The following is a 12,781-nucleotide window of genomic DNA, read 5'->3' as shown; positions in this document are numbered from 1 at the left end:
ACATAACCAGAATTAATCATTTCTGAGAGGGCCGAGACGCCATCATGCAGCTGACCCAAGGAGCGTTCATCGCCTGGGAGAGGGCCGTACTCCCTGGGACAGAGCACATCTGCAAAGCAGGATGTTTTCCAAGCTAAGAGCTGATGTGTTTTTCTGGCAGAGGAAACAAGAGCCAGGAGGATTCTGGTTACTTTCGAGGGCCCTGGGAAGGTGGGGGAGGGAGGTCAGGCACCCAGGGCACATTCACACAATTATCCAGGCACCAAAAAAAAGTGCTTTTCTGATCCCTCCTTCAGCAGAACAGCAGCAGTATTCAGCAAGCTGTGAATTTACTGCGTGGGAGTTGCTTCAACTCTCTCATCGAGCTTTTTCTGCCTATACTGGGTTATGTGTCTGGTGTGTCTTTTATTAACTTACAGGGCATGTGCATAAGGAGGAGACACTTGGGGGCTGGGGAAGTGATAAAGCAAGGGTGATTAACAGATTGGCATTTCAGGAGTTAAACATTTTTTCCAAAGTACTCATCAACATAAACTATTTAATAACTGAAAAAAGTGAGTTAAGACTATCCCTCCCCATTAAACTTGATATAACAGGTTAAAGGATGACCAGTCAATTTTTAAATAACCCAGGACAGAAAGACCTATTACTAAAGTTTCTAACACCAAAGCCCATTCTGGATGGCAGAATATTTATGCCTATGGTTAAAGCGAACATTACAAAGGAAAGACCAGTGCAGAAACCACTGAACATAAAATCAACATGGTAAAATTAGTTCCATGATCCTATTAGAAATCCACCCTAAATATCCTACAGTTGACAAAAGAACCAACACCTAGTTGTAACCTTGCAAAAATACACCCATTCAAGTGTAGAGTTTAGGCAGATTGGGTCAAAAGTCTCAAAACAACAAATTTCTGGATACTCCAATAACTGAGTCTTCATTTAAATAGCTCTGATAGAAACAGATGCTTATTTTTCAAAAATTTGACATTTAAAACTTTAACTGAAAGTATAAGCCCAAAGACAGCATGGAAGAGAACAAACCTGAACCAGTAGCTTCAATGACAGGCTGAAATAACAAGGAAAGCATCACAGAAACAGAAGCTTGCCATTTTCAAGGAAGTTTCAATTACTTCATTTCACCTAAAACTTCTTGCACATTGACTGTCATGTTCCCACAACATTTGCAATGGTACTCACTACCTGCTGCCAATACCAAAGCATGCATTGCTCTGTAGTTTCTGAATCTGAAGTTTACTTTATCTGTTTCAAGCAATTCCATTTTAGTAGTTTGCCATGTATCAAGAGGCCTGAAAATTCAGAACCCATGGTTTTCCCTGGAAAACAAGCCCCAACATTTTTCATCGACAGATGCCCTTGACATGGTTATGAAGTTTGTGACTCACTCAGGGACATGTCAGAAGGATGCCACACAGTAAGATTCCTGTCAGGACAACAGCAAGTTGGACCGAAATCTGGTGGCTGATTTAAAGAAAACAGTCTCTCCTGTTCTGAAGACATAAACTGTCAACATATAACAATTTTCTTTAAAGTTCTGGTATTAGATTCTGCTTTTCATGGCAGATTAATGCAGCTTTAAGATAGTTGTTTCACTCTGTGGTGCAGCAGATACGTTCTGATTAATTTTTAGAAGTGAAAGTGGTTGTTATGGGAATTCTGTACTTATTGACCAAATCTTAAATCCCAAGATACTTAAATCTGAAGAAAACCATATATATAGTACTATTTGTCAACAAGAAGTATTCTCCAACAACAGGAAAAGTTTGGCTTATGCCACAGGCACCTTACTTTTACCCAGCAGCTGGCAGTTGTACTGAAGCAGTGTCTGAATAGCACTCAGGAGCTCCTGCAAGGGACGATCTTGCAGGCGACCAAATTAAGTTTATGACAGGCAATGAAGAAAGTTTCTACAGTCCTCTACAAGATCAGAGAGTTGTGATGTTACACAGGAGGTTCAGAGTTAGGGAATTCACTTAAAATATATATTAAAGGGCAAGAGAAGACAATGGCAACCTCTGCCAGATCTGCTGGCAGTTCTGTTGTCACCCTCTGTCTGCTGCTGCCCTGTAGCTTTCAGAGTCAGACACTTTGTCACTGGGAAGACCCATCCATTTAACAATAGAAACAAAGATGATTCACGAATGGACATGAATTGATATTTTCCCTGGAACAGAAGAGACCAAGAGAAACCAATTCTAAAAATGAAAAGTTTCTTATAATGTTTTACAGAAACACTCACACTGATTGTCCTTGGCAAAAAAACACAGTCTTTAAGGCAGAGCATGCCTGTGTACAAGCCAACAGGCAAGCACATGACTTTCTTGAAAAACATGAGTCAAGAAGTAAAACCCCACAATTTGCTGTTTAGCAACATCACCATCGTCACCAGTAGTCTTTCCTTAAGTTAACAGACATAACAGCACTAATTTAGAGGAAAGCACTTGACAATTTGTTTCTACCCTTTCCATCCTAGGTATAAATCCCATCCCCTTAGACAACTGGGTTCTGGTTTAAACTACTGTAGCCCACAGCTTGAATAGAGCTGATCAAAAAGTTTATTTAAAATCTGTGTTTTGTTTAACAGTTTTCTTGGGAGAAGAGTTTCTGAAAACTTCCAATATTTTCAACCTGAACTGTGGGACAGGAGGAGTGCCCCAGAGGGCTCTGCTTTCACGTCCCCACACAGCACTTGCCAGCTGTGCTGCTCTGTTCCTGAATTACGACCCTGTCTTGCCAGGATCAGGGCAAACAGTTGAAAAACAGCTCTTTCACCAAGGACTGCTTCATCCAGCTGATCACTGATCAGGCCAAAATAAATGCATGTGATAATTATGAAGAAGTGCAATGCATGTGCATGATGGAAAGAAAATTAAAATTTAAGACCTAAATTTGATAGCCCTCTGTATGCCCCCTCACAGATTCTGGTAAGATTCAAGAAGCATTTCTGATGGTTTTCACTATCATTTCTCTAACAGCTGCACCACTTGAGCTATTCAGTCTCAGAGTTTTAAACTAATAGCTGAAGTGTATTTTTCTACTATTTTCTTCTCATTATAAAGGAAATGCCCAATCCATATTCACTTAATACCACAGAGAAAAGAGGAACAAAGAAGAAAAGGGAAGAAAGGTCACTGTCAGGCCAAGATCAAGTCTGGAAAATTTCAACTTGAGACATGAGCATTTCAGGAAGTTATAAGCAACTGTAATAATAATGGAATTATAATTGAAACACTGCAAGAATTTTAACTATAGCTTGTTATGCTAACCAAGTATTATTTAATGTATTTCAACAGCATTCAGAAACTCCTCTTGGCTGAGATACGAATGGTCTGTGCTTTCAAGATCACTCCCACCCTCCTTGAAAAGGCAGAAGAAAGGGATAGGTGGTGTTGGTCACAACTGCAACTGATGGAGATCAGCACAGCTCCTTTGCTTTCAGTGGCATCAGTGAGTCACAGGAAAAGCAACAAAAGGGAGCAAAACCAAAATCCCCCAACTTGAAACAGCTCATCTAGTTTACTTCTGTATTGCTTCCTCCCCATCACAGAAGTGCCATGTTGGCCAGCCTCTCACCAGGTCACCTAATTGAAACGTGGCCTGTTCTGATACCTCCCTCAAGGGTATACAGAAGCAAAGAGAAATATTTCTCCAATTTTAGAGAATTTAGTGTTCAAATCACAAGCTCAACATTTTTGTTCTCATCTCCTCCTAGCACATTCCCCTCAACACCTTGCCCTGCTCCTCACAGGAGGACCACGAGTCAAATGAAGCCTAATCAAAGTTCTCTCTGCCCCTCTCCTGAACAGACTTACAATTGTGAACAGACTAAATGCACTTTTTTCCTCCCTTCACTGCTCTAAATGAACACAGGATCTAGAAAGGCATCTTGTAATTGCTGAATTCCTGTTGAAATAATCCTAGAACAACTATTCTTCCAAACAGTGCTCTGTTAAAAAAATTCAGACATCCTATGAAAATTCTGCATGCCAACCCAGACATTTAAATGTCTCTGTCTCCTGCAAAACCCCCCAATGTTTCAAGTTCACTCCACTTGACTCCACTTAGCAAGTATTTGCAGAGGGTAGGAATGCCTAAATACACCGAGTTTCTAATGCAATGCTCTAGAGGCACTGCCACCAGCGTCTTCTTTAAGTTCTTTCCACACACTGTGATACTGTGTTTCAGTCAGAAACTAGGTCATAAACTTCTCTATTGGAACGCGTTTATAGCTGTTTGGACTGGATTATTCTGTTCAAGAGGTTATAATAATAAAGGAAGCTTGGAAGTGTACTTTTTCCAAACTCTTGGTATGTTGTTGCCAGTTTGAGAAATTGGCTTGTTACTTATCCTTGACTGGCTCCTCCATTCTCAATTTCTGGTTCACTTTGACCTCTTTCTGGACAAATACAAAACTTACTGTTTCACTTAATTAACATGAGGGAGAATATAGAAAACTCTCTCATTTATTTCAGTTCCAGAATCAGTTTTACAAAAACATTGTCAGAGTTTCAAGAAGCATTCAGATGTTAAGAGTCCTGCCAGAGTTTACAATCTAGTTATATCCTGCTACAGAAAAAAACAACAGCTCTGTTTTTTCAATTTTATACAAGTCTCTGGCAAGAAACAATCCACCTCCATATATTCACATGCATCCAGATGATCTGTGGATAAACCTTATTCTCTTTAGTCTAATCAAATTGGCCAACTCACTTTCTCCCCTTCCAAACACTCACATTTTTCTCAGCCACTCCTTCCTGCACAGGCAAGCAAAGCAGCAGATTTGTTCCTCTCCCAACCACCACTCCTTTTTGAAGGCTTAAAACAGTGAGCAACAGTTCAACTACAACTCTAGTATTGCAAAGTTTTTTCATTTGAGGTTCCTCCTCTCTTCTCCATTATATAGCTGGTCATTTTGTACCACAGGCAAGTTCATTGTCCATCAGCCTCCCACAAGGGATTCAGGGGAAAACCTTTACCCATTTTCTGAGGACTTAAGGAACAAGGCACCTGACAGTTTCCTTTAAGTGAGAAAGCTGGTTTGGCAGTCTTTTACTTGTTTCTCCACGAGCCATCAGAACACACACAGTAGAGTCATCTCCAACTGAAAAAGCCTTAAATGATATGCTACGTCCAACTTAACTTGTATCTCAAGGATTCAGCTGAAGGCCTTGCACATCAAGGCAATCCTTTGTAAGAGCTGCTTTATCACTTTCTGCCCTCAATATAGGTGCAGAAGGGAAAATGAGGGCAGATGGGATGGAAATAAGTGTACAATGTTAAATTGGTTCTGTAATCAGGAACAGATATTAAGTCCAAAACACAGTGAAGATCTTGAAGAAAAACAAAAAAAGAGCAAAATTAAACCCAACTTCTACCCAGCTGCATAAATTGTCTCCCAAATATTCTCTGCCAACAAGGAGAATCAGTATAATTAAATTATTCTCCTTCAACTGGCTCTAAAATTTTAGCTAAGAGCTCGTTTTAGTTCTGCTTGTTTTTACAGTATTTTAAAAGCCTTTACTCTTAAAAGTGTAGTTCTCTGTACTCTGTACTTAGCACATCCACGGTGTCAAGTTTTCCCTTTTCCAAGAGGCTCACCTTCAGCAAAGCCATAGCCTTTTCCAGTCCAGCAATCCTACCACAATGGTTATCATCACATACATTGCATAGCGCATTTCTGTAACTCCATCTAAATCAGGTAGATTTATGCAATATTTACATTTCCTTCCATAGCATTGACACATTAGCCGGAATATGTGCAGTCAGATCCTCAGTGCAACGATTTTGCTGCAAAGGTATTGGGTAATTCCTTTTTGCTTTTTAATGCATCTAAAAATTCTGTGAACCCAAAAGCAATGTTTTAAATGTACAAAAGAAAAAAATATAGTTCAATTCTAATTAATGGTCCTATATTTTAATGTGTCGCTGGTAGGCTCAACCCACTGAATGTGTCCCCCCAGGATATTTTAAGCTTATGATGGATTCTTCCACACAATCTTGAATTGTCAGGAAAAAAAATGGCCAGGACAACTGCCTCACAGCTCAGGAGACATAGTATCTTCTCTGTTGCTTTCTGGAACTCAAGGAGGTACAGAACATAAAGGCCACACAAATCCCAAATTATTGTGAAAAAATGAGAAATGAGCTCAAAGAGAAAGGCAAGACACGTCTGAGCAACTGCCTCAAACCTACACATTAGGAAGGCACCAGCAGTGGGAGAGCCACAGAAGCCCTGCAGTTTCATTTCACTTCAGGGAGATTTTAGTCTAGCTACTTTAAAAGGTGCCTCTTTTAGAGCTTAGCACCCATCACCCTTTCCCACCACCCCACTGGAGCAGAAAGAGCACAGTTCAACTCCTGACTCTCCTGGCATGTCATCCTAGTGCCCAGGTTAAATGAAGTTAGCAAGTAGGAGGTTCAAAACTAACTTCAGGGAGTGCTCCCTCCCTCCCGCCAGCATTCAGCTGAGGAAATCTGAACAGCGTGAAGCTGTAGAGCCTAAAAATTCACCTGGGTTCAAAACATCACCGGACAAATTCACAGAAGGGGAGAGTATACCCAAGACTACTCAACACAGAAGCCACCATTGACTCAGAGGTCCTTCATCTGCAGATCTGGGAAGCAACCACGTGCTGGGCTTGCTCCACTTGCCTCTCTTGACATCAGCTTCCAGTCACTCCCTAGGACAGAAGACTACTATGACTTCCTTAAATGTCTAGGCTTAACCTGGTCCCTTGATCTGACAGATATTGACATTTTGATGCCTTTGCTGTGTTTATGCTCTTACAGCCTGCAAGTTGCAGAATAAAGTAAACTTCAGGGTCATCCATTTGTATATTTTGTGCCCTTGCCTTAAGACACCTCTTTAACAGTGCATCTGTATTAGATACACATCTGGCTCCCACCTGAACACATTGCAGTCTTCACCATATTTATCTTCACAGTACTCTTAGAAAGGAAGACAAGAGGGCGACTGGAAGTCAAGAGATACTAAAAGCCTATGCATGTACCAAGACACCATCTACATTAAGCCCAAGTCATTTAATCTTGCTGAAATGTACATTTGGCAGTGAGCACCTTCACTTCTGAGCACTGGCTGCCTAGCAGCTCTATATTACCAACAAGAGGTGATCCTCATGCACAGAAAGCTCGATATAGCCCTGGGCATATCGCAGCTGTGCAAAAAAAGTACTCTGGACACACTATCTCCTCTACCAGAAATGCAAGCACGTAGGTATGTAAGCACTTACCTCCCACTGATATGGGGACTAAAGAATTTGTCCACGGTTTCCCAGGAAGCTTGTGACAGAGCAAGAATTGAATCAAGACCAACTTTTGCTTGCCTTTGTGTAGGCTTTAAAGGCTTGGGTTAACTTCCAAGGGCATCAACAACTTGACAACTATATCCTGAATTGGCACAGCCTCAAAGAACAAGTTACTTAAACCACTCAAGAAATGCCAAAATTGTCCTTATATTCAGGCCTACAGTTGTAACTGCTAATGTGAAATAAATTTCAAAAGTTAAGGAAATGCTTTTATACAGTGGCAAGGGTAAAGACTATAATAGCAGCAGCTTGTTTGTTCCCACCATTCTAATCAATTACATAGGATAATTATGTATTACTAATAATCTTACAGTTCATCAACATCAGCTAACTCTTGTACAAGATGACTGAGGAAGAAAGTTCGCTGCTTTGTGCAAAGAAACATGCATGCGCTGGCACACATTCTCTTTTTATTTTACTTCCATCACAATCATATCTTTGAAAGAAGTGGATTTATTGAGAAAAATTAATCTCACAAAGTCTCTATTTAACAGAGACACACGGAGTCACAGCAGAAACCTGCCTCAGACTAGTCACAACCACTACAGATCTAAATGCAAAATCTGAGTGAATGAAATTGGATCACAGGAGCAGAAGAACAGAACTCACTGGAGAGCCAGCATCTCCCCCATGGGATATGGCTGGGATTCACTATAAATACACAAAAAAGTGTTTTGTTTTCCTCTTCATGGTAGATATTGTTACCAAAGTATTAGCAGACTAACTGGTAAAAAGTTTACTACAGGGCAAGCTTCAAAAATTTTTTAGCAGGCCAAGTGTGGTTTAGAGAAGTAAAGCCTTCTGGACTAGATCCTCCAATCTGGTATAACTTGAAGTAGAGGGAACCAATTCCTGCAGGAGCAGGTGGGTTGATGGAAGAATTAGAAAAGACAGACCGTATTTTGTAATAATCTTTTGATCATTAAAACCCAGTTTAACATGCAACGTCATCTGTTGTCAGAGTTACCAAATCTAGGAGAAAAACCAAAAACCTGCTCACAATGATTTACAGACATATGTAGACATTCACGCAGAGATTTATACTTTATATTCAGTGAATTTTGATGCTGTAATGTAAGACTGCTACTATTGAAGCTTAACTGAAACAATGTGAGGAAAGTTAATGAACAACCATACCAAATGGCATACATCTGATTTCTTACCTGAAGTGTGTTCATCAATCATTGCTGTTGTCCCAGGATAATGCTTCAGCATCCACATAACAAAAAGATCTGATGAACTCCTAAATGTTTAAAGAGAAATATAAGCATGTTACACAATACAAAAGTCACCAAATCCACAGCAAGTACAAAAATAATACTCCAGAGTTCAGTCTTATGCCGCACTTGCAAGGAATTCTTTGTTCAGATGATTCTTTTCTTAATTTTTTTTTTTTTTATTTAACTTGTTCTCCATTCATTCAAAATGAAGTTGTGATACATTCATCTGAGGCAGAACTAGAACCACAAGAAACAAAATTACTAACAAGACTAATTATAGATGGAAAAATCAACACGATATGTAAAAGTATCAAAAGAGAAGCAGTCATCCCTAGTTGGTTTAGTGTTTTGGCAAGTATGCTGTATCCACATATTCACTTGTTGATATTAATTCACACTGTATACAGAGAAGTTTTTCAGTTCTCACAGGAAAAGAAACAGCATTCCCAAATTATGGCTATAATTTGCAAAAAGGAAGACTTATGCTAAATGTGAAACATGTCTCGCCTCAACGTTTTTCCTTTATTTTCAATTTCAGTTGGAAAGCTCTACATTTCTTAAGTGTCCAGGTATAAAGAATGCTTTAAAATTCTGGACACAGCATTCTTCAGAGCTGCATTTTGACTTTACAGCTACAACACAAGTACATTAAAAGGCTCTGCAACTTACATTAGTTATACTGTATCTCTGCAAAGCCTTCTCTTTCTAATCAAATACCTCATTGGAAAAAACATGCACTGTTAATGTTGCATGCATCTGCTTGATTAACAGAGAGTAACTATGCAGTAAACTAGCTAGCAAATTAACCTTTCAGATTTCGTGTACTGCAATTAACTCCCATGTCTGCAAGCATATCACCATAAACTCCATGGGCAAAACATGCTTTCTAGGACCCGAGAAAAGCACTTCTTTATAACAGTACGCCAACAGGTCTGCTTTTATGAAGGACCCACATTTTATTGTGAATTACACCTATACCACGTTTTCTCCCTTATACACATTATAAAATTATCTTAATCAAATCTAAAGTGCAAGATGCAATCCCTCAGTAGGTCCCACACAATTTCTAATAATCCTTAACACATGGAAGAACACTGCAGTTTCTGCTGCTTCAATACAGTTACTTTTCATGGCCAGCTCAGCTGCCTACTACAGTAAGGACTGCAAAGCATCACTAATGGCTACAATTATGTTTCACTATACTTATTATGAGACTAAGCTTACAAAAGCCACATGCAATACCCATCTACAGAATTTAAAATGGCTTACCTAATACTAGTATATGCACATAAATGCTTTCATAAAAGTTAGAAGTTAACTTATGCAAGGAAAAAGATATTTGCAATCATTTTTCTAATTTGCATCCTTTCACATCACCAGTTTCACGTAACTCTTAAAAGTCTATGGAACCTCACCACCTACTACACAGTAGAAGCTTCAGTGCAGCTCTATGTTAAGAAATAAGTTGAAAAATGGCATGATCAGGTGATATTGTTTCATTACTGACTCTTCTCATATTTATTTAATTTGTAAGCAGAGCAAATAAAATCAATTCATTAGCTCACAGATCAAACTAGCCTTTAAAAAAAAAAGTTGTGCTCCCTCTGCTATCACTTCATAGTAGCAACAACAACCCATCTTGGCTATTATACCTTCCTTTACATCCACACAACCTGCTCAGCCTTCAGTGACACAGCCCAGACATAATGGAGGAAGGTTTCAGGGCAATGAGTTGTTACCAAGGCATAGCTTAGAGTACACAACATGGTTGAGTACAATCTCTGGATGAGATGTGAAGAAGAAAGAACCCAAATCGCCTTTCCAAGTGGAAAGTAACTTAGCAGCATTTTTCAGCTACAGAATACAGAACATTTGAATTGTTAATGTAAATTAGCTTTATCCAGAATGAATCTTACAAACTTGGTGTGCATTCAGGCTATTACGTGGATTTTCCAAGGGTGGGGGGAATCCTAAATTGCAGTTCCCTGACCATGTTTAAATCCTGTTAGTGTAAACTTGTCAATTAACATACACCAATAGAGAAGACTGGACGGTTATACCATTTCCTGCAGTGGCTTTGGTCTAATGTTTTCACCTTACAACACTGTCTGGAAATCCAGGCCACTCAGGAATACCACACTGCTTCCACAAAACGTACTTTTAAAACTCAAGTCTCTTCCAACAGTCTCTGCAATTTCTGCAAAGGGACCTCTTTCACGAAGTCATCAAAGAATATAGGAAAAACAGAGAACACCTCTAAAGCACAGGCTGCTTACCTGAACATACAGCCACAAAATTCAAACCAACCAGTGATAAAATGAAGTTGGTAAAAGAGCATGACTGATTTATCTGACTGCAATTAGTTCCTACCTTTAGAAGACACTTGACACTTGTGCCTAATTAAAGCCAAATTGGGTATTAAACAAGAGACCATCAGAAACATTTGGTTCAGAGTGCTGGAGCAAGGGTACGATGAAGAACAAAAGTTTCATGTGGAATTCTATGCAGACTGCGGCTCCTCAGTCATCTTTATGGACTGCTGGTGGTCCCTACAGTTTCAGAAGGTGGTCCACGAAATAATCATGACAAGGAAAAATTGAAACCACATTCCTGAGCATGCCAGCAAGAAAACAACAGGAGAGAAATAAAAAGAGTGGGTCAACATTCAAAGTTTAGTGTGATTCTCATCTGGTCACAAATGAAAACCATTGTTGAAATGCAGCACAGTGCTGTCCATAGATTTTTCTTTCTCTGAAAAAAACTATTAGGTGGTCTTTTGATGAAACAAAGATTGAGGAATACTTTCACAAGTTATATTTCTTTGCAAATATATATGAGATACATAAACACGTCTCAAAGGGGCAAAGTCTTTGAAGTAAAAATAAGGAACAGAAAAGCATATGACAGAACCCAAAATGCTTCCCAGCTCTTGGTGCTAAGTATATGCTCAAGCAGAACGTCGGACCATTATCAGGGAGCGCTGTTCATGCACCAGACTTCATGCCTTGACTTCAACACCAGCAGCTCCTGGCAGTCAACCCAGATGGGCACTATGACATTTTCTAGCCAGAGGTTCAAGAAGGTCACCAACCTACCAACCAGGACCCACTGACCACCTCCAAAGCCCAAATGAAGCAAAAGACAAAGCTAATATTGATCTTTAACCTTTAAAATTAGATGACTCTTGTCTGTTTGATTTCTTACACCAAGCAGCACCAGTTGCATTTGTCAATTTTAATTACTTGGATCCATTTCCTTGGGAAGGAAAAGAAGTATTTGACTACTCAGATAATAGTGCTGCCTGAGGCTGGCAATCCTAAAATGCTGGGGAAAGAGTCAAGATTGCTATGATCAAACTCCTTCCATTCTCCCCTCACATCTCCATTGGAAACAGGAGAGCGCTCAAGGATCAGACTATCGCCCTGAGTAGTGGCTGGGCCCTTCACACCGCTTGTTCAAGTGGAAAGGGACCATACACCAGCCATCAACAGCCAACAGAGATACTAGTGAGTGAAGAAGCCCCCTGACAGCAGCCCCCTCTGCCCTCCCTCGCTCCTGGGTAGAGGTGCAGCTTGGAGATGAGACAATGAGCTCTACACAGGCAGCTGAAGAGAGTCACCCTGGAAATCATCCCTTGCTGCCAGGAATCATTATAATCAGTTTGTGTTAGCCGTGTAAAATGTACATGCTCTTCTCGAACAATAAGATGCATCGCCTGGGCATTGCTGGCTGTCAGGCTCAGTCCCAGCATAACTATCTACACAATGCCCCTTCTTCCTTTGCACCAAGGAAAGTTTTAGGGCAGAAGACTGCGTGAAATGCATCAGAAAACATTGTTTCCTTCAAAAATACCATCATTGCCTCCTAAAAGAACTAGACTAGGAATTATTTTTCAAGAAAAGGATCATTTGTAGGCCAGAGACTAAAGTACTACCATGAACTAGGTCAATCCCATCCTTTGTTACTGTTCCAAAAGTACAATAACAGCAGGAAGGGGGGTCAGGGTGGAATAATCATTTGTTAACAATTTTCATAGTAAAGCTTTATTGGTTTTCCCTATGGATTCTCATAGTCATTATGGTGAAATTAAGCATTTTTCCTCCAAGTGAACTCTTGTTAATCCTTTTATTTAGGTTCAGAGTTACAGTACATGACCCTGCAAGAACATTCATCTACAGTCACAGCTGGAGCTGCAGACTCTCTGGCTTGAAG

At 39.9% G+C, this 12,781-nt stretch overlaps 1 long non-coding RNA gene across 1 annotated transcript in view; it reads right to left on the bottom strand.

Annotated features, from left to right (window-relative positions):
- LOC141933623 (uncharacterized) overlaps positions 1–12,781 on the bottom strand; it is a 261,845-nt gene that overhangs the window by 172,434 nt on the left and 76,630 nt on the right. Inside the window, exon 3 of the long non-coding RNA XR_012626147.1 lies at positions 8,513–8,592. This is a non-coding gene — a long non-coding RNA (uncharacterized LOC141933623). The remainder of the gene's footprint in view (positions 1–8,512; positions 8,593–12,781) is intronic.

This window comes from Strix aluco, chromosome 1 (genome assembly GCF_031877795.1).
Source record: "Strix aluco isolate bStrAlu1 chromosome 1, bStrAlu1.hap1, whole genome shotgun sequence".
Taxonomy (NCBI): Eukaryota; Metazoa; Chordata; class Aves; order Strigiformes; family Strigidae; genus Strix; species Strix aluco.
The sequence above is the reverse complement of the archived record's forward strand: the minus strand, read 5'-3'. Positions and strand labels throughout refer to the sequence as shown.